Raw genomic sequence first — 25,215 nt, 5'->3', positions numbered from 1 at the left:
TGAAGAAAGCTTTTTCTGACCCGAGGAATTTGGCTAATTTTAGACCTATATCCTTACTATCGACCCCGCCAAAATCTTAGAAAAATTTGTGAAGGAACAACTTATGGAATATTTGGAAAAGCTCCATCTTCTTCACACCTCCCAGTCAGGCTTTAGACCTAGACACTGCACTGTGTCAGCCCCTCTTGATGTATAAGAATATATCAAAATAACATTGCATAATGGTTTGAACGCCGTCCTGATTTAGTTTGATCTGTCAGCAGCATTCAACATGACGTCGTATGTGCTTCCCCAGTGCTTAACTGAGCTGGATGATCGTGGCAAGGTTCTACAAGGGTTCAATCTTTTCTCCATAATAGAAACCAGGCAGTCATGCTAGGATGCTCAGACACGGGTTCCTGCACAACTCCTCCGTGAGCTCATCTGTGTTCAGTGTTTATATGACCCCGATGATCTCTCATATTGAATCTTTTGTAGTTACAGTCATTTCTTCTGTGTCTCACTGTAGGAGAGTAGGGTCTGCTATCCTATGGTCACCCCAATTTTTGCTTTTTGCTTCACTGTTTTTCAACTTAATGTGGCTGTGGGCCTGCTAATCAGACCCCCAGCCTGCTGTTCTCTCTCTAAATTCACAGACATGTACTATAGGTACATAACCCAATTGGTACTGGACACCTTGTCAGCCCCTATCCAGTGCACTATAGGTGCCAAGGGCATAGGTGCATCCAAGGCCTACCAGGGGCTGCAGCATATCTTTTGCCACCCCTGGCTGGTACTTAAATCGACACAACTGGCTGTTCCCACAGCTGGGGCAAGGTGGTGTACTCACCCCTTGCTTAGATGTAGTATACCTATGTCTAAACCTATATCTGGACACATCTATACCTATCAGTCACTCCTATGGCAGGCCGTTACAGTCCTGGAGGCAGAGTGCTTGGTTTTATGTGAGATGGTGCTCTAGCATGAGCTGAGCCTGTCTGCAGTGTTAGGACCAATTCCTTAATGCTGTTCCAGTGATACTGCCATACCATATACTCTTAAGTGCATTATAATCCTTACGGCTATTGCAACTCTGGTTTGGCTTTATCAAAACATGTCGTGTTTGGTGTCATACACATTGGAATACTATCCCCTTGCCAGTCCTGGTAATGGGGATAGCATCCCACCCTTCTAGAGGTTGAAGGCATGTTACTTTACTAAAACGCGGTTAATCCTAACCAGAGCCCCAGCATCACAATATGGATGCTGCTGCCACAGACACATGTCTGGCCTCCTGCTGCTGACCGAAACTCGGCAGAGGACGCCTGGACAAAGGGTTTCCTGTCACAGGGAGGTGTCACACCACCCCAGACAGGAGATAGTGGATTGTAGCAGGGATGGTTGAATGAAACTAGACACTGCCTGGGGCGCACAAGGTGTCCCTGGGAAGATTCCAGTCAAACCGGTTCTGGGGCCATCCAGCCCCAGTCCTGGCGCGAAACTGGACAAAGGGAAAGGGGTGTAACCACCCCCTTCCCAGGTCCCACCCATAGGAGGGACCTAGCAGGTAATCCAGCCCCCAGATTTGGAATATAGGTGGGAGCAGTGCCAATGCACATCAGATTATCCTGACTGAAACTTATGAAACGAAACTCTGGACCCTTCGACATCCCACTCCTCGTGGAAGACTGAAGAATCTCCCTTGTGGTCAAGGAGTGACCACCCTGTGCAAACAGGCACCATCCAGCACCTCGACGTTTGCTTTGTTGCAGTTCCCGCTGGAACTCGAGCGACAGAGATCGACAAGACCCAGCGTGCCTGCCTTCTAACAGCCCGATCCACAGTCCCTACAGAGCTGAGACTCGTGGAGGCGACCTGAAGCGTGGGAGCGATCATCTTGGAGGAACAACAAAGCACTGACCGTGCAGCAACCAAGGCCCCCTCGAAGCTGTGCATTGGAATCTGAGAAGCTCCAGCCCCGAGCAGCTTGTGCACCGAAGCTCACCCCTCCACACTTGACGAGTGCTGCGTGGGGCCCTTTTGCATCTTTCTGCTTGATGCATTGGTCCGGTCGCTTGCCTGTTGGCTAGTGGCCCCAGTACCGACGAAACCTTGAATTTACACAGCTAGTCTGGTTGCTCCAGACTGACACCAGCTCCCCTGAAAAGGAGCACCCGCTCAGACCTTGCTGGTCCGAGTGTTAAGCCATCTTCGATTCCTGCGTGGGTTGCATTTGCCAAGGCCTGTTGACTCCGATCTTGAAGCCGACACCGCCGACAGCGAGAGCCTTCGTGGGACAGCTCCTGATTCACTCCAGGACAACCCCAGTGCCCCAGAGACCACGTGGCAGCGGAGAGAAGCTACACAACATCAACCTGATTGCGCCCGACATTGCCTGGTTCCTTCCTGGTTCCTTCCTGGTCACTGGCTAGTGACCCAGACTCTGTCCCCTCTGCTTTCAGGTACTCTACAACTTCGATCCACCCTTGGATCGCACCGGACACTTCTCTTCTGGACGCCTGCAGCATCTTCATCTCCAGGCACCCTAGATCTTCGTGACGAAACCTGCCACACCTTTGCACCTGTGCACCCGCTTCCTGTGGGTGAGGTAACTCTTGAACGCTGGTGCTCCTGTAGTGTTTTACACCTCTAGTGTCTAAGTCTAAAGTTTTGTCCTTCTAGGCCAGTCGGAAGACTCTTAAAACTGTAACTCGATAACTTTTACGCACCATTGACTTTGCATTGGTGCAAGCTTGTGCTTTCTGCACTGCACCCGAATTCCGCAGGCTACTCCTGCCCTAACTGCTGTTAGTGCATCGTAGTCCAAGCGATTCCCAAGGCCCTAGGCCTTACCCCTGATCGATTAGTGATTGTTATACCACTTTATTGATATATGGTTTGAGTGGCCACCGGCCTCATCCAAAACGTGCAACTTGTCTATGTTTAACTGTGCTTTTATTTAAACGCTTCTGCTTCATTGCTCATAAAGAGTAGTGGGGATTATTCTAAAGAATAAATACATATATTTTGATAATATATAACTTGTGTGGTGTCCTTTCATTTGATATTACAGGATTGTATATGGTAAAACAGCTCGCTTTACTCGCCCTTTGAAGTTAAGCCTTTAAGGCTGCTTAGTCCATGCTACCCCTAGGATAGCTTGTCTATAAGGTTGACTTACAACCACCACCATAAGGGATTGTTTGGACTGATATAAGGTGCCCCCAGAACTGGAGACATCATACATCAGGCCAACTTCTCACACTCACTCATGTCATTGCCTGGATGAAATACAACCACTTAAAATGCAATACTAATAAAACAGAAGTTCTTCTGTTAAATAGAAATAACATCCACTCCGCTGCAGATTGGTGAGCAGATTGACTTGCCAAATGCCCTCCTACTACTTTGGTGGCCAGGATTTTGAGGGTCAACTTTGATTCAGATCTATCTTTCCATCCCCTACTTTTGTTGGTTGCAAGTACCTGTTACTCTCTTATAAAATTATTGAAGAGATTCTTGCTCTTTTTGCCTCTTGAGGCCCCAAAGACAGTGGCCCATACACTGCGCACTGCTAGGCTGGATTACGGCAACAGTCCCTATGTAGCATTCCCCAAATGCCCTATAAATAAAGTACAGATAGTTTAAAATGAAGCAGTAAGACTGGGGCTCAAATAATCACATAGGGACTCTGTCTCAGAGTGCATGAGACAATTGCATTTGTTTCCGGTGCATAAACCTATTTTGTTTAAATATTTGATTGTAGTTTTCAGAACTTTCTATCAAACTAACCCGAAATATCCCTCAGGCAGAGGTACCCAATATATTAATCAGATAATATTAGGATCTACGCACATCAACCTGTTGCATGTCCTAGATTTAGGCTGGTTACCAGAGGAGGAAGGTCCTTTTCCATCCTAGCTGCAAGAGCTTGGAACCCGCTTCTGCTCATTCTGAGACTAGACTATAACAAAGTGATTTTCAGGAAGCTGCTTAAGACATGGCTGTTTTCCTCAATTTAAGATTTCCCCTTTCCTCCCCCTCCCATCTGATGCTTCAGTGTCTGTGCTAGGACACCTCTCTGGGTAGCAGTGAGCTTAATAAAACACATGGCATTCATTACACTTCTGTCTAGTAGGCACACCACATTGGCGCAAACCCAGGTTTACAATTCTTTGTAAATCTGTTTTTGTACCAAAATACATTGGTGAGTGCATGGGAATGCCTGTGCTCCACCCATTTAACGCCGGCCTGATGCAAAGCAACCCAAGGCAGCGCTATGCACTGCATTGTGTTACTTTGTATTTACTAAACCTAGCAACGCCGCGTAAAGTGGCTTTTCGTGGCTTAGTAAATACCAAAAAAGTATTTTGCCTCGGGCTCCGCCAAAAAAGTGATGCAATTCGAATGAAAAATCATTGTAAATCTGGGCCTTAGTTTCACTAATAAATTGAAACTTTTAAACCCACTTTGAGTAGTATATAAACAAGGGAATGTAGTTTTTGGATTGCCTCAAATGGTGTCAAAGAAGTATTAACATTCGCTCAAACAAATTGCAGTAATCCTAAATTACCGTTTTCCACAAGGATTTCAATGAATTTCTTCTGGATCATTAGGTTTCAAGTCCTGCTAAAAAGATCAACACCAATTTAATTTAGAAATTATTGTTTGCCCATGTAAATGTCTGCATGCATAATTGGTCATGTTTATTGTTTTTGTTTAATGGGTTGAAAAATGTGGACTGATTGGTAGGCGTGGATGTCATCAAGATTGCTAGCCTCGAGTAACTTTGTACAGGTGACTGCCTCTTGAATGTAGCTGCCGCTCCAGTTTCCTTGACTTGTGCATTTTTAATCCTACAAAGTGTTGGTTTAGCAGATGCTTGTTTGTTAAACATGATTTTTGTATGAAAGCACGTCCTATACATTTTGATCTTCATATATGTTTTTTTCATACCTTATGCTACTTTAACAACATTTCGTTGTATTTAAATTTTGAATTCAATATTCTATGTCTTTGGTATAGTTCTACAGTATGGTCTTGATACCTGAGGGTAATGGAGTGCTTTGAATTTTTGGAGACTTGCATGCTTGGTCATGTGGTTCATAAGAAGATGCTTCCTTACCTCAAAGAAAGTGGTGTTAGCTTGACGTTGTGGAACGGCATGACTTTACGGCGGGGATGAGAAGACATGGGGCAATCAGGTCTGTTAGGACTTTTATATTTGGGATAACGGCAGCGGCTGAAACCCTTCTTAAACTGTTTAATTTCGCTCTAAGCACTTAATGCTTGCTGTAGTCCTTTTTGCACATAGTAGTTAATCAGTTTATAGGTGCAATTGCAGTACATGAAAAGGTGATCATTAGTGTCAATGGTAGAGCCTATATTGCTTACCAGTCATTTCATTACTTTGATTTTCCCTTCCACATCCCACTACGTACAACAATAAAAACAAGCATTTACAATGCAATAGGTCTCGCATTAATTAAGTTTGAGCTAATGGCATTGCTAAATATTACAGCACCAATTGCAGCAAAAGTCTATAAATTGTAGGCCAAAAAAATGTGTATTTATTTTTGTAGCAATGGTGGCGCTTTAGATGAATATGTTTAAAAGTAAAGTGCGCCGCTGGGAGTGTGTGTGTGCCTGGTGAAAGCGTGCACTGACGGCTGGTGGTGTGTGTGTGCCTGGTGAAAACGTGCACTGACGTCTGGTGGTGTGTGCCTGGTGGAAGTGTGCATTGATGGCAGCTGGTGTTTGTGCCCGGTGAAAGTGTGCACTGACGGCTGGTGGTGTTTGTGCCCGGTGAAATCGTGCAGTGACGACTGATGGTGTCTGTGCCTGGTGAAAGTGTGCACTGACGGCGTGGTTGTGTGTGTGGTTATGTGTGTGGGTGTGGTTGTGTGGGTGGTTGTGCTTGTGTGTGTGTTGTTGTGTTTGTGTGTGTGGTTGTGGGTGTTGTGTTTGCCACTCCGATATGTGCTCACAGCACATGGGTAAACCCAGCAGCCCAGATGCACTTCTAGGGCAAGTGGTGCCTCCAAGGGCTTTTGTACATATATACTTTAAGCATTAACCCTTTGGAGTCACATTCTACGCCTTGAAGCGTACAGATTGGTGGATAAGTACATGCATGAATGACGTATTAACCATTGCAGTTCTCATATACACGCATAGAGATGGACTGTATACAGTTTGCCCTGTGTCTAATCACTGTCTCACCCAAAATATTTTTATATAAAATTATACGCTGTAAGCAGGATTCAAACCTGGGCGGGGAAACCCCATTGGCATTTCAAGTCCAACGCCTTAACCACTCAGCCATCACAGCAGCTGTATGGAAAGCTTTATTTGTTTCTGAAAACACGAAGTCGCTGAAAAACGCGTGATGGGGCACGTACGTGCTAGACATATGTGTATTCATTTTTCATTTATACATAGTTAAAATCACCTGAAAAATGATATGTATGTATGTATGTGCATACAGTGCGCTGCGCATGGCAATAGCAACATGTCCCGTATACGTGGAATACACGCAGGCACTGCAACTGCGCAAACATTCCTCCCCGAGCCCCAACTGGCCCTTTGTTGTATTTGTTGTATTGCCACGTGGCTCAGGAAATATGGGCAATCTTTCACAGATCCCTGTGAAATATGGGTTGCATCACCAAACTGACAGCCCCTAAACCCTCTTCAGTGCGTTACCATTGTTAATGATACTAGTATTAGACTGCTGATCTAACACATTTATGCAGCATGGCTCTCTAAATTATGCAGCAGGAAAAGGCTAAATATGTGGCATCATGCAGCAGATTTTCTTGATGCATTTTTTGGGATATGTTTGAGCTAGCCAAAACAGTGTTAGCTGAGATCTGTACATTTTGTTGTTGGACTACATTTGTTTTTTAGCTACAGTACCTGGGGTGGGGTGGGGTGGGGTGGGGGTGAGGTGGGTGGGGTGTGTGTGTGTGTCTGTCTGTCTGTCTGTCCCTGACCCTTTAGACAATAGATACTCTCAAACGTTTTTCGGAGGGGCTGCAAAGTGTGGTCTGTGGTGAGCCTAAGGGCAGCACTGATGATAGCAAGATGGGAGTGGGACACTGTGGGTGGTTAAATGTTACAGGGTTCTCCATTAGAATATTTTACTGAAGTTCAGTTAGGTTGCAAATAAAAGCTCCCCCATGTTTTTAACATCTTGCTGAATGTCAGTGCTCACTGAAGTGAACAGTGCTGCTGTGAACACGGGGACTGCATGTGAAGATCAGGAGGGCCGCAGGCACCCCCCACCCCCTTACCTGGCCCTACTCTGAGTATCACTGCTTTGGACAATGTCTGCATTGGATATGTTCTGGTAATGACATCTCACCACAGGCCTTGTATGCCCATTCCTTTAGGTAATGCCTCATATGTAAACCTTCCCTGGCAGTGTCATCCCCCCCCCCTCAAACTTTGCCTGCTCCTCCCCCCAATTAGAGAGGTAATGACTTTTGTGTAAATGTTCCCAGATATAAGGTCTCCCCACATCCTCAGCCTGTCCATCATACTGGGAGTTGATTCTGTGTCAGAATCCTCCCTAACACGAGCAGCTCCACCCCACCCCCTCCCCCCCGCATGGTATGCCCATGCAATAACCCCTCACCTTGCAGACATTTACACATGTGATAACTGCATTGTTTTAAAGCCGTTGTTAAGATGATGTATTACCAATATTGCTTATTCTGTGATATTCCAGACCGATGAAGACTGCTGCTAGTGGGAACAATTGCTAATATGTTTTTAGGCGCAGTGTCTCATTCCCACACTCCTCATACCCCCAACTGCATGGTCAGACACCCTGGGAAAGTTTGAGCCTCAGGCCTCACCCGAGCCTACGGTCCCTGCTCCTGCCCCCTCCCGCTCAACCCCCCCGGGGTCCAGTGAAGATCAAAGGGCCGCCTCCCCGCGCGAGCACCTCTCCCGGCCACTTGTGCATATTTACAGTCACTTTGGTGGGTTCAAAGTCCAGGAGGCAATAGTCATAAACAGAAGGTGACGGAGGCCACGAGCTGGCGGGGAAGCAGAGGTGTGAGCCTAGGGAGCAGGCCAGGCCCTGCCGTCGCTGCAGAGAGGGGACTCTGATGTCACCAGAGCAGGAGGGAGGGGTAACACTGGAAGGGATGGGGAAGCGGGTGAGGCCAGGTACAATGGGGGCAGCTGGGGGTTGGGGGGAGGTGGACTCTTACATCACCAGAGCACGAGCAGTCTCTTCCGGGGAACTGTCTGTACTGGGAGCAGTGTGAGCAGTCTGTACTGGGAGCAGTGTGAGGAGACTGTACTGGGGAGCAGTCTGCCTAGGGAGCAGTGTGCCCAGTCTGTCTGGGGGAGCTGCTAGCAGTCTTCTAGAGAGCAATGCAGAAAGACAACCGCACAAGTGTTAGGTCCTGAGAGAAGTCTGCATGCGGTCTGTACTGGAGACGTATAAGTCAGAAAGGGCAATCCCTGGACACTTTACTTCAAAAAGCGAACTCTTACCGCCAGTACTTTAACATTCACTCATCCCACACATGCAAAGGTGTCAGCTAAATCACCAGTCACAAACTAAATCATAATGTTTACAATCTATTTTATTAAAAACAATATAGGTTAAAAATCCTGTATAGATTAACTGAATACATCAATTTAAAAACATCTCATGAGGACATTATTAAAACAGACCTATTAAAAAAGAAAAACATGATACATTTTCATATAAAAATAAAGTAAGGAAACAATGTATATCTAATAAACAAGACCACAGTACATTTATCAAATCCACAAGGATAATTCCACAGTGTATCACAATTTAGACAACACAAACAACATAACCCCTTTGCAGTCAATGAAGCTCTTAATATTGCTACAGATTGATTGATTCAAAAAACCTTATATGAATGTATGGGGTGCTTCTAGTACAATGTAATAAAAATATCTCAGGAGTCCCCTAGGTAAATTTGAAATCTATGCAGAAAATGCGTCGACGCGTTTCGGTGTTGTCGCCCGATGATATGGTCACACCTTCCTCAGGACAATTTTTTTATACTGGAGAAGTGGCCTAATGGCCAGAGCTGCCGACTTTGAAGATGGGGAACCGGGTTCAAGTCTCTGCGCCCGCTCACCATCCTGTGATTTTGAGCAAATCCCATAATCTTATCGTGTCTAAAAAATGAATGCGCCCTTCTGTAATGTAATTGGTGCTCATATATAGTGCTCCAATACCTTCGCGTCGAGTCTGCGCTAAATAAAACAGCAACACAATAGGAGAGAGCAGTGAGTGCTAGGTCTATACCAAAGAGCATGATAGGTAGTTCATTCCAAGAAGCAGTGAGCTGCACCAGTGCATACCGTCCACTCAAGCAGCCTGCCCTTGAAAGTAGTGCTCAATTGCTGCACGTCTTCGGTGAAAAAATCGGAAAGCTGCATGTCTGACCTATGGCCACTCTAATTATACTGCGTGGCTCTCAGAGGCAGAAAAGGAAGGGGCCGCCGCCTCGGCTCCTGGGCTCCAGGCTGGAGTGCCAGAGTGCCGGTGGACCGAAGCATAGGGCGGAGGGGAGGAGGGCAGGCGCTGGGGAAAGGTCCTGTGAAGAAAAAAAACGTCCGCGAATGGTGCATGCGTGCGCCAGCATATGTCTTCAATTATCACGCCCTTGTCTGGGCGGGATAGTTGAAGACATATGGGCTTTGGTGCGCGTAACAGACACCAATAGGCCATAGGTGGAGCTACGCAACCGCCTATGGCCTATTGCATGTTCTGTTAAAAAATAGCATGCACTCAAAGCCCAATAAAAATGGACCTAGGAAATAACACGCACAAGCTGTGTGGAATTTCCAGGTCCATTTTTAAAACGTCTAGTACAGGGCTTTTCGCTCGCTTTGCTTGCGAGCCCTAAAAACTGGTCCTCTGATGCTGATTTGAATATTTTTTAATAAAGAGACCCACTATAAAATGGAACCCTGTCCAACGCTTCATCTCTGTTGACTACCAACATCCTCTTACAAAGCTACAAGGTAACCCTAAAGCAGCCTTGGCAATTTTGTCAGACCAGCCACCCCACCCGGGGAAAGGAGGCTCAAGTATGAACCATTGCTGCTTTTGTTACTGGGGGTCTATAGTGCATCAGTGCTGCAAAACCAGCCCCCACCACTGTAAAACCGGCCCCCACCCTTCCAGCCTCTTGGGGAAACACCCAATGCCCACTATGGACAGCCTTGCCTTGAACACTACCTAAAACCCTCACCTGTGGGTGCTGTTTTGAATCAGAGTTGTGCTGTTACCAGTAAGACATGCAGTAAAAACCTCCTCCTCTTCCTCCTTGCTTTGAGGTTTGTACCCAGTGCTAGCTTGTATAATCATACGGGCATTGAGATATCCAGCACATCTGGGAGTTTTAATGTCAAATCAAAATGTTACTGGAGAAAAGCTTCAACAATCCCAGAATTAAAACAGCATCTCTGTTGCCTGCCACCTGAAACTGTTGTGGGAGGCAAATGTAGAGTGGAAGGCTCAGGTTATTGTTCTGTAGGAATGCACTATATATATATTGCCAGGATTCTGCTATCCCCTGCAGCAACCTTTGGCAACCCCAGTGGCTCCTTTACCCGACAACAACACAGGGAAGCTGGGGCTGGCTTGCACCAAAATCCACCAAATAACTTTCTAACTGTTGGATCGGACTAGAGCTCTCCGATTAGTGTGTATCAACCCTACTGGAATCCAAAGAGTGCAGGGATGCCTCCTCTGGGAGGATTGTTCAGGAGAAAGACCTGGACGACCATGAAATATTAGGTAAGAACCTTTGCCCAAGGCAATCCTCGTGTATGGAAATATTCTAACATAAAAAGAACCAGTCCTCAAATAATCTAATTGTGAAAGATATCAAATTGATGTAATGCCTACCTGGAAGAAAGTTTTCACCATTGATGTTTCAAATATCGCTGCTGTCAAAGGTTCAAATGGTATTCTCTGTATTTACCGATTCGGTAATTCCCATTCATTCCTATGGGCCTTGATGCCCATAGGAATGAATGGGAAGCCATTCACTATTACCGATTAGGTAAATACCGAATCGGTAATAGGGGGCACATATTCAAGGGAAGCAGCGTGTCACATTGACACCCTGTTGCACCCCTGAATCGTGCATGTGTGCACATGTGGCACACATACATGCCCTAAGGGCATGTATGTCTGCCACATGGCACTTTAAAAAAAGCACAAAATTGCTTTTTTAAAGGTTTTCGATATTTATCGCCAACTTGTAGTTGGTGGTAAATAACGAATCCTGAATGCAAGAAGGCACTCACTTGAGTGCCTCCTACATAGCTTTTTGGATTCGGTAATTACCGATTCCTTAAAATAAGGAATCGGTATTTTACCGATTCCTTAAGGAATTGGTAATTACCGAATCCTTAAACCTGCCTCCTACATCTCAAACCCTAAATACTGGTCGGTAACGGCCGAAATTCGGTAATTTCAGCCGTTACCGACCAGTATTGGGCTACCTACATATGGACCCAAGTCTGGAAAGAAGCCCAATTAGATTCAAGGGTCATTCTAATTAACACCCTATAGAAGCCAAATCCTTAGACAGGCCCTAGGAGAGAGAACCCACTGTTTCAATGTTCACACTAGAGGCTGAATCTTGCCAACTACCTTCTCTGCCCAGGGTTCTGATTTAATGCCAAATATCTTCATAAAGGATTCAACCAATTCACCCCAAAAAGGGAACCACCAGAATAACCAGACCAAGATTCTTTAATTCCAAGCCCAAAGAAGAAGAAGAATAGAAAATGAGGGAAAAGTATAAAGGTCTCCCCTTATTTCTTCCATCAGGAACCAAGAGAAATACACTGGAGGCAATGTATTATCTGGAAATGAGGAAAAATCCAAGATTGCTCGATCAGATTTCCTGGAGATTTCCTTGAAGTATTTCTAATGTAAGTGGATTATTTTTGAGCACGGAAGTCCCCATTTGACCTTTGCGACACCACATTGGTTATCTGACTTAAAGGGCATATAGGATCATGAGCCTGTCTTCTTCCCAGAGGCTTATCAGGTAATCAACTGTCCTATGCTGCTTCCCACCAATTTCTGCTCAACTTTGCTTTTGCTGTGTTGTTTTCCATCATATTACAAAAGCCCTGTGCAGGAAGGAAGATATAAATTCTTCAAGCGTTCACCATACAGTGGCTGACCTCCTCCCATTCAATTTGTAAAAGCACTCTTTCTTTGACCACAAATACTGAAGCGAAAGGACCACCAGCCTGGCCTGATGCATCCTTTGTCAGCGTCACTGTTGTCTTCTGCCAGGTCGTGGAAATTAACATCTATGAATTTGTAATCCTATTTTTTTAGTGGCACGGATCTGATGTTTGGACAATTAAGACCCGATAGCCCCAAAAAGCACAAAGTGCTAACAAGGGATATCTGGTCGCACCGGACCAGGACAAAGTTACAAGTTCAGGCCAACCGTGATGAAGCGAGAGCCAGTTACAGGGACCAGGTTAGGCCAGCTAAACAAAGAGCCTTAAATCCCTTAAATCCTGGTCACGGAGCATTGTGTGGAACGAGGCAAAGAAGCATTGGGCAGTCAAAGCAATGTGTTGGTTACAAGATGTGGTGAGGGTGCAAGGTGCTGTTGCATTGATGTTGAGGATCCTATCGATGGGGCTTGCGATATGAAGTCCGGGGCGTTGAGGGTGCAACACGCAGCAGAGGCAATGCATCAGTTCTGAGGAGCTGCGAGGCTGCAAATGCTGAGGCCGGCATTGTCGTTGAGCGCCGTGGCTCATGACAAGCTGACCTCGTCTTGTGCGCGCTGTACGCGCCCCCCTACCCCCCCTGCACAGCGGGGGAATCCCGCCAGCGGCGAAGGGGTTAAAAGCATTAATTTGAAGAAAGTTATCCGACAACCAGCCAGATATGACCTGCATTCCCTTTGCAAAACGCTAGTCAACTGACTTTGTGTCCGTGTCAAAGGACAAAAGTAGTTCAGTGTCATCGGTATGTGAATAGGAAGTGAAACCATATTCCCTAATAACCTTAGCAAGGGGGGGGCACATAAACATTAAACAATGTGGGGCTCAAACAAGAGTCCTGTGGCACCACCTTAGTTAGCTTTAAAATCTGGGAACGAAATGGACCTAAATTAATCGTCTGAGTATTGCATGTTTATAGATGTGTGTATTATTTCTTTTTAAATGTGGGCTCATGAATGTCCTCAACCCTTAATTACTTTGTAGCAAAAGATTAAAAAAAAATTAATGTATAAGAAAAAACACATTTAAAATAATATATTTATAGGCATATATATTAGGCATGCAAGTTTGGATCTTCAGCTATGACTAAAACGATTGTGATAGTCTTTCCTGTAATACAGTTATTGATGCTTCAACTTGATTAGCATTAAGAAGAGTAAGTTCATGGAAAAGGGAGAATCTGTGTGCTCAAATAATCAGCCAAGACCATTAAAGAAAAATGTGCACAACTAGGCTTTTTTCAGTTCTCAGTTTGAAGATTTAGTCAAATGAATCTTTACAGAAAGTAAAAAGTTATACCCATAAGCCAACTTATTAATGAAAGCGAAAATACAACATGCCTTCAAGAAAATAGGTACCCGCAGCACATATGACAATAGTCAAATTAATAATTTCAAACCCTAATGCAAAAAGACTACTATGCGAGCAAGAGAGAAGACAAACAAAATGCCTAATGTCAAAATAGAATCAAAATGAGCAGTGTCTCTCTAAAATAACAAGCAGCACTTTTAAATGTGCAGTGCTTCAATGCAAACATGTCTGTAGGTAAAATATCTGGGGACTCATTTATAAAAGGCTTGCATCACGTTTGTACCACGCAACTTGGTACATGTGTGACAAAAACCTCTAAATCAGATTTTCAAAGCCATGAAAAGCCACTTTGGTTGGCTTAAAAAAACTGGAGTAATGCAACGCAGCGTAAATCGATGCGTTGCGTTACTCTTCCCTGGGTATGCGTTCCATGGGTGTTGCATGTTTGTTACCACACAACTCCCATGGATTTTGACACATCCCCAGATATACAAGAACTTCTAAACCTGGGTATGCACCAAAAATGTTCACCTTCCCAGGGGAGGTGTAGCAAGAAAAAAGTGAGTCTCTATTTCTCTACTTTCTTCCTCTTTCCATGCGTGCTGCATTCTGCAGCACACCTGATAAGAGGAATATGCCTTCCAGGATAAATTATGTGCAGGAAGGTGCCCGTTCCTGCACAAAAACAACACTGCATGCAACACAGTAAAATTGCACCATGGTGCAAAGGTGCCTGCCAGGGGCGGTGGGTGACATTTGAAAGTGGTGGGGCGCAAAGTGATTTGCATACAGCACCGTAGCGAGCGAGCGAAGGGAGCGAGCCCGAACCCCAAAAGGGCTGTTTGGGGGGGTTACCCCCCTCAAGAAAATTTTGAAAAAAAAGAAGAAAAATCGTGCATTTTCAGGTAAATTTGAGAAAGCAGGAAGGTTAATAAAGCAATTGTGAAAGTGCAGTTATTACATTAATAGATGGCATAACATAGGTAGCTGCTTATTCAGTACAACCACAGAGCTTCATACATTCCGTCCTATTACGCTCAGGTGCTGAATTCAGACTATAAGACTTGTATGAAAATCTCCGCTCTAAGAGTAGAAGAAGTTGTACAGCAGTTGGGAAACAGCCTTCACAAAGCATTGGTGACGGACAAGTGCTGACACGCCAACTGCATTTTCCTGAACAGTGAATCATTGTAACAGTCATTGCAGAACCAAAGCCAATTTGTTTAGGAGAAAGGTGAGAAAAAGTGGTATGGCCAGTTTATTTGTTTGGGTGTTACCTGAAAACAGAAACTCTTTAGTGATCATCTGGCGTAGTGTATGGCCAACCCTCTGCAACTGACTGGCAAAGTGTGGGTTGTGGACAGACGAGGCTGTGCATAGGTGGATGACGGTGAAGAACTGGGTCTCAAGTGAAGTCCCTGTGATATTTGAGCAGAATGGCAAATGAAGCCATGAGGGCAGCTATTCAAGACGTGTGCAGTGGGCCTATAAGTGTTCTACCTATAAACTACAGCCAGTAGTTAGCTGTGAATATGTTAATTGGCAACGAGTAGCTTATGATCTATTAAATGCAGAAAAAGTTTCCTGGGAGGGGTTGGCAGGATAGGGATTATCAGAAGCCTGAAGGGAAACCACCTTCTATTACACCTCCCTCATGATTTATGGACAACTGTATTTGGGTGTGAGCAGCTACTACAGCTTTGCAGATTTGCAACCAAGGAAAGAGGCTGGTTTCTGACATGTGGACGAAATTAGGGTGTGACCTTCATTGGTACATAATGGTTATGAGAGAGCAGTAATTCAGAGGCAAGAGTAAGTCCAAATCTATGCGTCTATTCAGCTAGTAGGCTTCTTACGTGGTCCACTATCATGGTAAGAATCATTCAATATGTTCAATAATCTGAAGAACAACAAATCCAACACCTCACCTGGAATATAGCTCCAACTATTTGCGAATCTTTGAATTCAGATCTGCTTAGTTCAGTACAAGTGCGCTTGGTGAGCTGGATGCTCCCCATTGGATTTTACCCTTTCAATTCTAAAGTGTAGCATTGCACCACCTTTATCCGCTTTTTGTACCGTGATTTTCTCATTCTTGGAGATTTTTTTCAAGATATTCAATTCTCTCTTGGATAGGTTCTGAAATTTCGAACGATGTTTAAAGTCTAGCTGGTTAATCTCATTGCTGACCAAGGTCTCAAAAGTGTCTATAAATTTGTGACTCAAGGGTGCCTGATAAGTGCTTTTAGGTCTTAAGTGTTTGAGTTGGTTGACAGGTTCTTTGGTAGAGTCAGACTGCATCACATTTTCAAAAAAATGGCGTAATTTTAGGTTACAAACAAGTTTTAAGAGGCTGACATGTAATTCCAATTTGTTCGCTTGATGAGTGGGAATAAAGGATGTCCCCTTTTGTAAAGTTTGGATTTCAGTATGGTTGAGATTATATGACGAGATGTTGATCACCAGTTGATTATCAATAGTTATTTCTTTCTTCTGTTGGGTTTGGAGGTTACCGGCTTTGTCTTTGATGTTGAGGCCTCGCTTTCTACTGCCCCGCCGGGGTCTGCGGTGTCTTTTTGGCCTGATTCTAAAAAAGGAACCTGGGAAGAAATTTGGGCAGAGGTTTGTGGTGTTGTTTGTCTCTGTTTTGTGGAGCTCAATTCACCCTCTGAAGATGAGGTTTCCGTTTCTGTTGTATTGGTTTGTGGTCTGTTCTGGCGTCTTCTTGCATAAACTTCCGCCCAAGAGTAGACCTCCCCTAACTTATAATCAATGGTATCACATTTAAATTTACGGATCTTGCGTTCGTTAATTTCTTCTTTATATTTCTCAAGTTGTTGGTTAATGTCAGCAATCACTTGATCCCAGTCTTCTTTCTCTAACAAATCTTGTAGCTCACTTTTTGATTGTATGATTTCTTTGTTTAAATCCTCCAGATAAAGGTGGTGCATTAGTCCTGATGGACACCGAATACTATCAGACACAAGTCAATGCTCATGTTAAGGATCAAGATGTTTATGCCCCATTAGGCATGAATCCTACAAAGAAGTTCCATGATTTTCTACAACAGATCATTGACCAAGCATTTGAGGGAGGTATCATCACGGAGAAAACCAAAAGATTTCTCACTAAGACTCACCTTAGGACTCCTTCTATTTATATGCTTCCTAAAATGCACAAAGACTCTAAGAATCCGCCTTTTCGCCCAATTGTGAACACCAGAAACAGCATACACGAACCAATAGGACAATTCTCAGATATACATTTAAAAGATTTTGTGACTCAAGCAACCACCTACATTAAGGATTCAACAGATTTCCTAATCAAAATTTCTCAGATAAGTTTACCAGAGGAACAAGAAGTATGGCTATGCACGATCGATGTTAAAGCATTGTACACATCCATCCCCCATAGGTCAGGCATTGAAGCAGTAGAAGCCATGTTATTGAAGTCTGAATATAATCATGATTTTCAAATCTTTCTAATGCAATTACTGAACTTTTCACTGTACCAGAGTTACTTCAGGTGGCAAGATGAGCATTATCTACAATTAACAGGGACATCGATGGGCAATTGTGCAGCCCCCAGTTACGCTAACATTTTCATGATTCAATTCGAAACCAATCACATCCTCAACGTTGAAAATTGGAAGAACCACGATAAGATCTTTTTTCGTTACATCGACGACATTTTTGTTCTATGGCAGGGTCCTCATTCGACTCTAATATATGAATTGGAAAATCTAAACAAAATTGATGATCATATTCAGTTTACTTTTCACACTCACGAGAAATCTATTGCATACCTAGACGTATTAGTTCAGATTGAACATAACAAAATCACCACCACTCTTCACAAGAAACCTACGGATCGCAATAATTTATTGCATTATAAAAGCTTTCATCAATCAACTCTGAAGAATAATCTGCCTATCTCACAATTGTACAGAGCAAAAAGAATAGTTTCAGAACCAGAGGAATCTCAAGCACAACTACAACTCATGATTTAACGGTTTCAAACACAAGGATATCCTCCGGCAATTCCCAAAAAAGCTGAACTCAAATGCTCTACCAAAACAAGAAATGAACTATTGCAACAAACTACCAAACAAAAGTGACACATGGATGGTTGTAGTGTCAACATTATCTACAAAGAGTCACACATTCAAACGTTTGATTTTGAAACACTGGCAGTTACTCTCTTTAGAACCTGATTTTAATGTCATTTTCACTGAGAATCCTTGGTTTGCATACACGAGAAGCAAGAACATTTTAGATATTCTAAAAACGAGTGATCAACCATTGAGTTCTACCCAAGCCAAAGGCACGTTGCCATGTCACAATTGCAACAATTGTCATGCCATCATCAAAGGAAATAAAGTACAACATCCTCGTAGTGGTACTCCCATTCAATTAAAAGTTACAGCGACATGCGACTCGATGAACTTGATTTATTTATTGAAATGCCCCTGTGGATTGGTTTATGTGGGCAAGACCATTAGAAAAATTAAGACAAGATTGTCTGAAAATATAAGCAGCATTAGAAGAAATGATGTCAAATCAACAGTGGCAGTTCATTTTCAAGAAAGGAGACATAATATCTCACAACTACAATTCATGGTTCTTGAAACTGTGGAAACACTTGAAAATGTTGACATTAACAAAATACTACTGCAAAAAGAGAATGAATGGATCTTTAAACTTGATTCTTTGAAGTCCCACGGGCTCAACGACCGGCTGGAATTCTCATGTTACCTGTGACTTACTATCATACTGTTATGTTGATGTTCGTGGTACCTGTTATGGCATGAATGTTATTTGGATGCACTTCATGTTTTCACTTTTGATTCAGATGGGGCTTTTACTCCTCAATATCATATTTTATTATATTTCGTTATTTATTATTATTCCATTTTGAAAGCTTTCTAATCACCTTAATTCCGCCCTTGTTGTTACTATGTGTATGCACATTACACCTCTCAATAATGGCCGCCGACTTTCACAGTGCTTTGCACTTCCTTTTACTGACTTCATCTGTTTCTATGACGCTTCACGCTTACTAACGTCAAACGAATACACAAAAACTTTTGTGGATATTGGCGAACACACTTTGCCTTTTCAAAAGCTCCTGCTTTCGCACCGAAATTGGTAAGAATATATTTTCGACAACCGCGCTTGTGGTTTCACACAGAATAGCTGTCTTTGACACGTGTTAATACACTGTTTGGCTATCTACGAGTTTCACTGCGAATTTTTCTAGATTCACTATGGCGTTATATTTTTGTGATTTCATTTCACTGGACAGTCCACCCAGTTCTTTAACATCACCATTTTATCGTTTTTTGCACGCGTCACATTTTCATTTCAGCGGGTTTAAATATAACCTGATTAGATGTTTCTTCACCATTTTACTTAGCACTTGCTCCATTTGATTCGAGATAACATGCACTGATGCGACTACCTTTCTATCTCTGATTTACTTTTTTATCGACGTATGTGATGCGACACCAAATGTCACTATATAAGCTAGTCCTCATTCTATTGTTTTGTTTGATCTTAGATTCCCCTGATGAAGTGCCTAGGGCACGAAATGCATTGGGATATGATCGTTTATTGCATTGGGATATATTTTTGAAGAAATGTGAATTACTACATTGAATCTTTGAACCTTATCTGTTTGAATTAAAAACGGATGAAAATACAATTTTTTGGATTTTGTCTTTTGAAAAACTGGATTTAATTACACTGAATGTCGGCGTGTTCGACTTCATAAGCTGCGCCCAGAGGGCCGCCCTTAAATCTTTAAGGAACGCATTTGGTTTGTAATTTTTAACACCTCCAGGACGACGAGGTGATACCTCCGCGGCACGCTACAACTTCCTACATCCTTTTGAAACCATTAAGCTTGTGCGCAATTCGCAATATTTTTGATTCTATCTCATATAAGTATGCAATTTCATGACATGCAATGTTCAAATGCACTAAAATACATCATTTACTTTCATGATATAATGCTTCAATGCTCGTGCGCTGCCTTTTACGCGCCACAGGTGTGTTAAGCTAATGCTTCCTACACATAAGAGTCACTCGGTCTAGTACCCGGTTTCTCTTTGCAAATGCATTCTAGTGTATTTTTAACCTTTAGTCTCATGTGTCCGGGTATAGTATCCCATTACTTTAAGTTGCACAATTGTTCTGTTGTCAACTGGTTATTAGCCATTTTTAATCTAAATGTACATAAAGCTCTTCATCAAAGTTCATTCCATGTGGCATTTTCGTTTTAAGTCTGATTATGAACCTGGATTCAATTTGTCTCAATTTGCGTTGTCTGTTGCCTCCTCGTTCGTCCATATCAAGCATGTATATTCCATAGTAGGACATGGATTTCCAGTTACTCTTTTGACACATTGCCATATGTTTTGCTGTGGCGTAGGACATCTCATTGTTCTTTACAGCCCTAATGTGTTCCAAAATTCGTTTTTTCAAGGCGCAGGCCGTGCTTCCAATATATCTTGACCCACACTTGCATTCTACAATGTATACCACATGTGTGGAGGAGCATGTCATTTTTCCTGCAATGATGGCGTTTTTCCATCAGGTTCTTCAAAAGTTTTTTTGTTTTGGCCGATCTTACACGCCTTGCAGATATTGCATTTTCTGAAACCGTTTTTCTGGTCAGTGTGCCAATTGATTTTCTTTCCAGGTATGTTTCCTTTGAAATGGCTGTAGACAAGTAGGTCCCTCAAAGAAGAGGTTTTTTTTATAGCTCATCATCGGTCCTTCGCCTACCATTTTTCCTATGTCAGGATGGCAGTACTTTTTTATCTTGCTTTTTATGATGCCACTTTCTTTGCTATATGTGGTCACAAAACGAGGTGGCCCTTGTGATTCGTCTTTTTTCACTTGAGTCGTTAGTATCATAGATCTCGTTTTAAGTTCCACTCTTCTTTTGCTTTTTTCCAACATTCTTTCACTGATTCCCCAGACCTTAATCTATCCATTGTCTCCATGATTCTCATTTCTGCATCTGTTTCCATCGAGCAGTTTCTCTTCTTGTGAATGAATTCGCCGTAAGGTATGCTTGCAAGTAGTGGTTGAGGATGGAAACTGGTCCCATGTAGTATGCTGTTTGTGGATGTCTTTTTCCGAAACAGTGTTGTCTGTATTTGGATATTTTTAGATCTAAAAAATCGATTTCTTTTTTGTTGGTAACATACGTGAATTGTAACCCCACATCATTGTCACACAGTATGAATTGAAGTCATTTTTTGTCCCGTTCCAAATTAAAAACAAATCATCTATATATCGGACCCATATAATTATCCTGTCCAAGTCTATTTTATTTGTTGGGTTCCAAGCAATGGTTTCCTCCCACCATCCCATCATGATATTTGCGTAGTTCGGTGAGAATGAAATTCCCATAGCCGTTCCGCATTCTTGTCTGTATAATTGATGGTGGAATAGGAACACGTTGTTGGTGAGACATAGCTTAATCATATTCATGAGCATTTCGGTGTGTTTTAGCTCACTGATGTTGCGTTGCTTTAAGAAGTAGTGACATGCATTTAAACCTATTTCATGTTTTATTGATGTGTACAGTGAGACTGCATCGATTGTTACCAATAGGTAGTCTTCATTCCATCTGATGTCCTTGAGTATTCGTAAGAAATCACCAGTGTCTTTGATGTAAGAGCTCATACTTTTTGCGATAGGTGCCAAGAACAGATCTACATATTGTGAGATGTTTTCATATAGGCTTTCACATGATGAAACAATTGGTCTGCCAGGTGGATCGATTAGTGTCTTATGTATTTTTGACAAGAAATAAATGGTGGGGATCACTGGAAATTCATTCGTTAGGAATTTTTTCTCCTCTTCATTCAATAAACCCTTCTTTTGCCAATCATGTAATAATCCGTTTAGTTGTAGAGTCATTTTATTTATTGGGTTTATTTGTAATTTACTGTAATTGGTGGAATTATCCAACTGTCGACTGGCCTCTTTTACATAGTCTTGTGTGTCCATCAGGACAATATTTCCCCCCTTGTCCGCCTGTTTTATGGTCAGGTTGATGTCTTCATTTAAGGTTTTAATTGCATTTCTTTCTTTGCTTGTTAGGTTTTCTCTATTATTTTCCTTTCTTACATTCGTTAATTTTTCTATTTCCTCAATTATTGCTTCTGAAAACATATCAATTCTATTGCCTGGTGACAAGGTAGGGCAGAATCTCGATTTCTTCTTTAGGCCGCTTTTGACTCTTTGGTCAGTTCTAATATTCAGATCTTCCATTAGTTGAGTTCCTGATGTTTCGGTAGTTTCTTGGTCATACAGTAGTCAAAATATATTTTGGAGATCAAGAATTTCTTCAATCTGCCAGTTTGATCTGTTATCTGATGGCTCCCCACCTGGTCGTCGTGCATGTATTTTTGCTAATTTTAGTTTCCGTATGTACTTATATAGAACAATTCTAACTTCAGTTGGGTTAAAGTGTTTCTCAGGACAGAAGGAGAGTCCATTATTTAATAGCGATCATTCTTCTTTTGTTAATACATGTTTAGATAAATTAATTATCAGATTTTCTACTTTCGATTTCTCAAGGGATATTCTCTTTTTTCTTTTGGCTCTTCTGGTTTTCCTTGTTTTCCGACAGTGATGTTTGACCCTCTTCCTCGGGTCTGGAATGAAAAAATATATATATATAAATAATAATAATAAAAATATATATATATATATATATATATATCCCATCAAACAAAGTTGCCTTCAAAGTCTCCCGTCCGGGTGGGCATGGCCACTCCGGTGGCCTTCTGGACCATGTAGTGCTGTGGTATAACCTCAGTGGGTTGCCGTGCCTGCTCACAGTCTCGTGAAGTAAGTAGAACCAAGTGGGTTGTGGCGCCCCAGTCGAACATCACCCCGGCTAATGCTCCTCCAATAATCAGCTCCTGTTCCTTACGCTTCCCTGCCGGTTGACAGAGAGGCAGGACTATAGAAACAGCGGGGCTCAATCCGTGGCTCAGGCGGTGCTGCTAACATCCTATCAAACGAAGTTGCCTGCAAAGGATGGAGCCCACAACAGGTAAGTATTTCTGAAACAATCTTTATTGAAGGTTACCGCATGGATTTCAGCTGGAAGCCACACATATTACGAAGAGTCCTGCCCAACGCGTTTCGTGCTTGTGGAGCACTTCCTCATGGGCTACGGCTTCGGTGCTGCGGGAAGGCATTCGCATTTTGCCATGCACTGTTATTAAATTAAAGTCTCCCACCCTGGTGGGTGTGGCCACTCCCATGGCCTTCTGGACCATGTAGTACCGTGGTATAGCCTCAGTGGGTTGCCGTGCCTGCACGCAGTCTCGTGAAGTAAGTAGAACCAAGTGGGTTAGCGGCGCCCCAGTTGAACATCACACTGGCATATTGCTCCTCCAATAATCAGCTCCTGTTCCTTTCGCTTCCCTGCCGGTTGACAGAGAAGCAGGGAAGCGGGGGCTGAGAAAAAAGGGGGGTCCCAAAACGTGTTTTCCCCATGCAATTTTCCATAGGTACCGTTCATCGCGGCTACAGCCCGAACGGCTGAACGGAATTACACCAAATTTGGCAAAGTTATAGGCCTTGGTTCAGACTCTTGCCTTTTGCTTATATGGTGTAAATTTGTTCAGTAGTTCCTGAGAAAATGATAATTAAAAGTGCATATATATCTATGGCCTCGGTGGATGCGCACTGAATGCTGATTGGCTGTCAAGTGGTTGTCAACATTCGAAACCAGGAAGTGTTGACAGCCATTTTGTGCCTCGGTAGAAGCGAGGATCTAGAAATTAGTGGAACAAGTGTTCAAAATATATAAAGGGGGCAGGTAAGAAATATTTGTACCCTCTAGACCTGCTCAGGGATGTGCGCCTGGGTGCATGGATCCTCCATTCAAAAATAAAAACCAAGCTCGCCTCCTGTGCTTGTTTAAAAATTAGCTACCCGGGAAGGACCAATCCCGTGTTCTAAAATATTACATTTGAAACGGGGCAGAGAAAAAATGGGGGGTTCCAAAACGTGTTTTCCCCATGCACTTTTCCATAGGAACCGTTCATTTCGGCTACAGCCTGAACGGTTGAACAAAATTATACCAAATTTGGCAAAGAGTTAGTCCTCTGTTCAGACTTGTGCCTTTTGCTTAAATGGTGTAAATACGTTCAGTAGTTTTTGAGAAAATAACAATTAAAAGTACATATATATCTATGGCCTCAGTGGATGAGCGTATCTTGCGCGCACACTAAGCGCACCGTCCATATCACGCACTGAATGCTGATTGGCTGTCAAGTGGTTGTCAACATTCGAAACCAGAAAGTGTTGGCAGCCATTTTGTGCCTCGGTAAAAGCGAGGGTCTAGAAATTAGTGGAACAAGTGTTCAAAATGTATAAAGGGGGCAGGTAAGAAATATTCTGACCCTCTAGACCTGTCATGGGGTCGGTCCCACAGGGATCCCTAGGGCCCCCCAAAAATGTTTACGGAGAAATGGAAATGGAGAAATGTGCGTTGGGTGCATGGATCTGCCGTAATAAAAATAAAAACAAAGCGGGGGCTCTTGTACTTGTTTAAGCATTAGCTACCTGGGAGGACCAAATCCCGGGGTCTAAAATAGTACATTTGATGGGGGTCCAGAGGGGCCCTGTAGCCCGGGAACTGCCATTCCTTGGTGCTACAGAATAACTGGGTGAGGGAGCTCAAAGGTCCGTCTAAGCCCCGGGGATTACCACCCTCCGTGGCTTTTTATATTTTGGGAGGGGGGCAGCGTGGTCTCCATTCTGGAGCAGTGAAAAGCCTTGGGGAACACCATCCCCCAGGAGCGGCTCCTGCTGTGCCTCGGGGTGTCTACCCCAGGACACTGCTGTTTGCTATGGCAGGGCGGGAGTCGAGGTTCTCGCTGTCTCATAGCAAACTTGGGGGCATATTAACAAGTGCCATTACGCCGCAATTTTAAAAAAAAGCCAAAAATACGGTGATAAATATATTGCCCTATTTACTAGGTGACCCTAAGATGCATTAATGCATGTTAGCAGCCGGTTTGCTAAGGGGTCGCCGCTTATCTCCAATGAGTTGCAATGTAGGTGTTCTCAGTGGGAAGGTAGATGTTTCTATGAGAATATAAAAAGGAAGAGGGAGATATGACAACAGAATTGTATTTACAAGGTGGCCCTGGATTTGAGGACCGATAGGAAAACTCTCGTTAATTGCGGTTTATGTCGGATCCTAACATGTGTTCTGAAGTAGACTTAAACATGTTTAATATGCCAGGTGGACTGACATCTTAAGTGCACAGTCTTATATTAACAAGGTTTTCACTTGCGAGCATGAATGTTCGATGTATTTCTCGCGATATTGGGGGCATATTTAGAAGGACAGCGTTAAAATTATTGTCGCTTTAGCGTTAGGAAAGTGTCGTTAAATTTGTTGTGGTTTCCTGGAAGCGTAAGCGGAGTGGGCTGGACTGACGTATGCCAGTGCTGCGCGAAGCTGTGAACCATTATTCCAGAGCTATGGGCGTGGTTCCGTCGTGAGCTATATGAGAAATCAACTGATTCGGGTGTCCGTGTTGTATTGCTGTCGTCACACGGGTCTTAAATGCAAATGTGTCATTATATCTGTAAAGTACTACAGCAT

General features: G+C 43.2%; 1 non-coding gene across 1 annotated transcript; it reads right to left on the bottom strand.

Annotated features, from left to right (window-relative positions):
* Nucleotides 1–6,227: 6,227 nt before the first annotated feature.
* On the bottom strand, nt 6,228–6,310 carry TRNAS-UGA (transfer RNA serine (anticodon UGA)). The gene has a single exon. It is a non-coding gene; the product is annotated as a tRNA-Ser (tRNA).
* Between the last annotated feature and the right edge of the window lie 18,905 nt (nt 6,311–25,215).

The sequence above is a fragment of the Lissotriton helveticus genome, chromosome 9 (genome assembly GCF_964261635.1).
Source record: "Lissotriton helveticus chromosome 9, aLisHel1.1, whole genome shotgun sequence".
NCBI lineage: Eukaryota > Metazoa > Chordata > Amphibia > Caudata > Salamandridae > Lissotriton > Lissotriton helveticus.
This window is presented reverse-complemented; position numbering and strand designations above follow the sequence as displayed.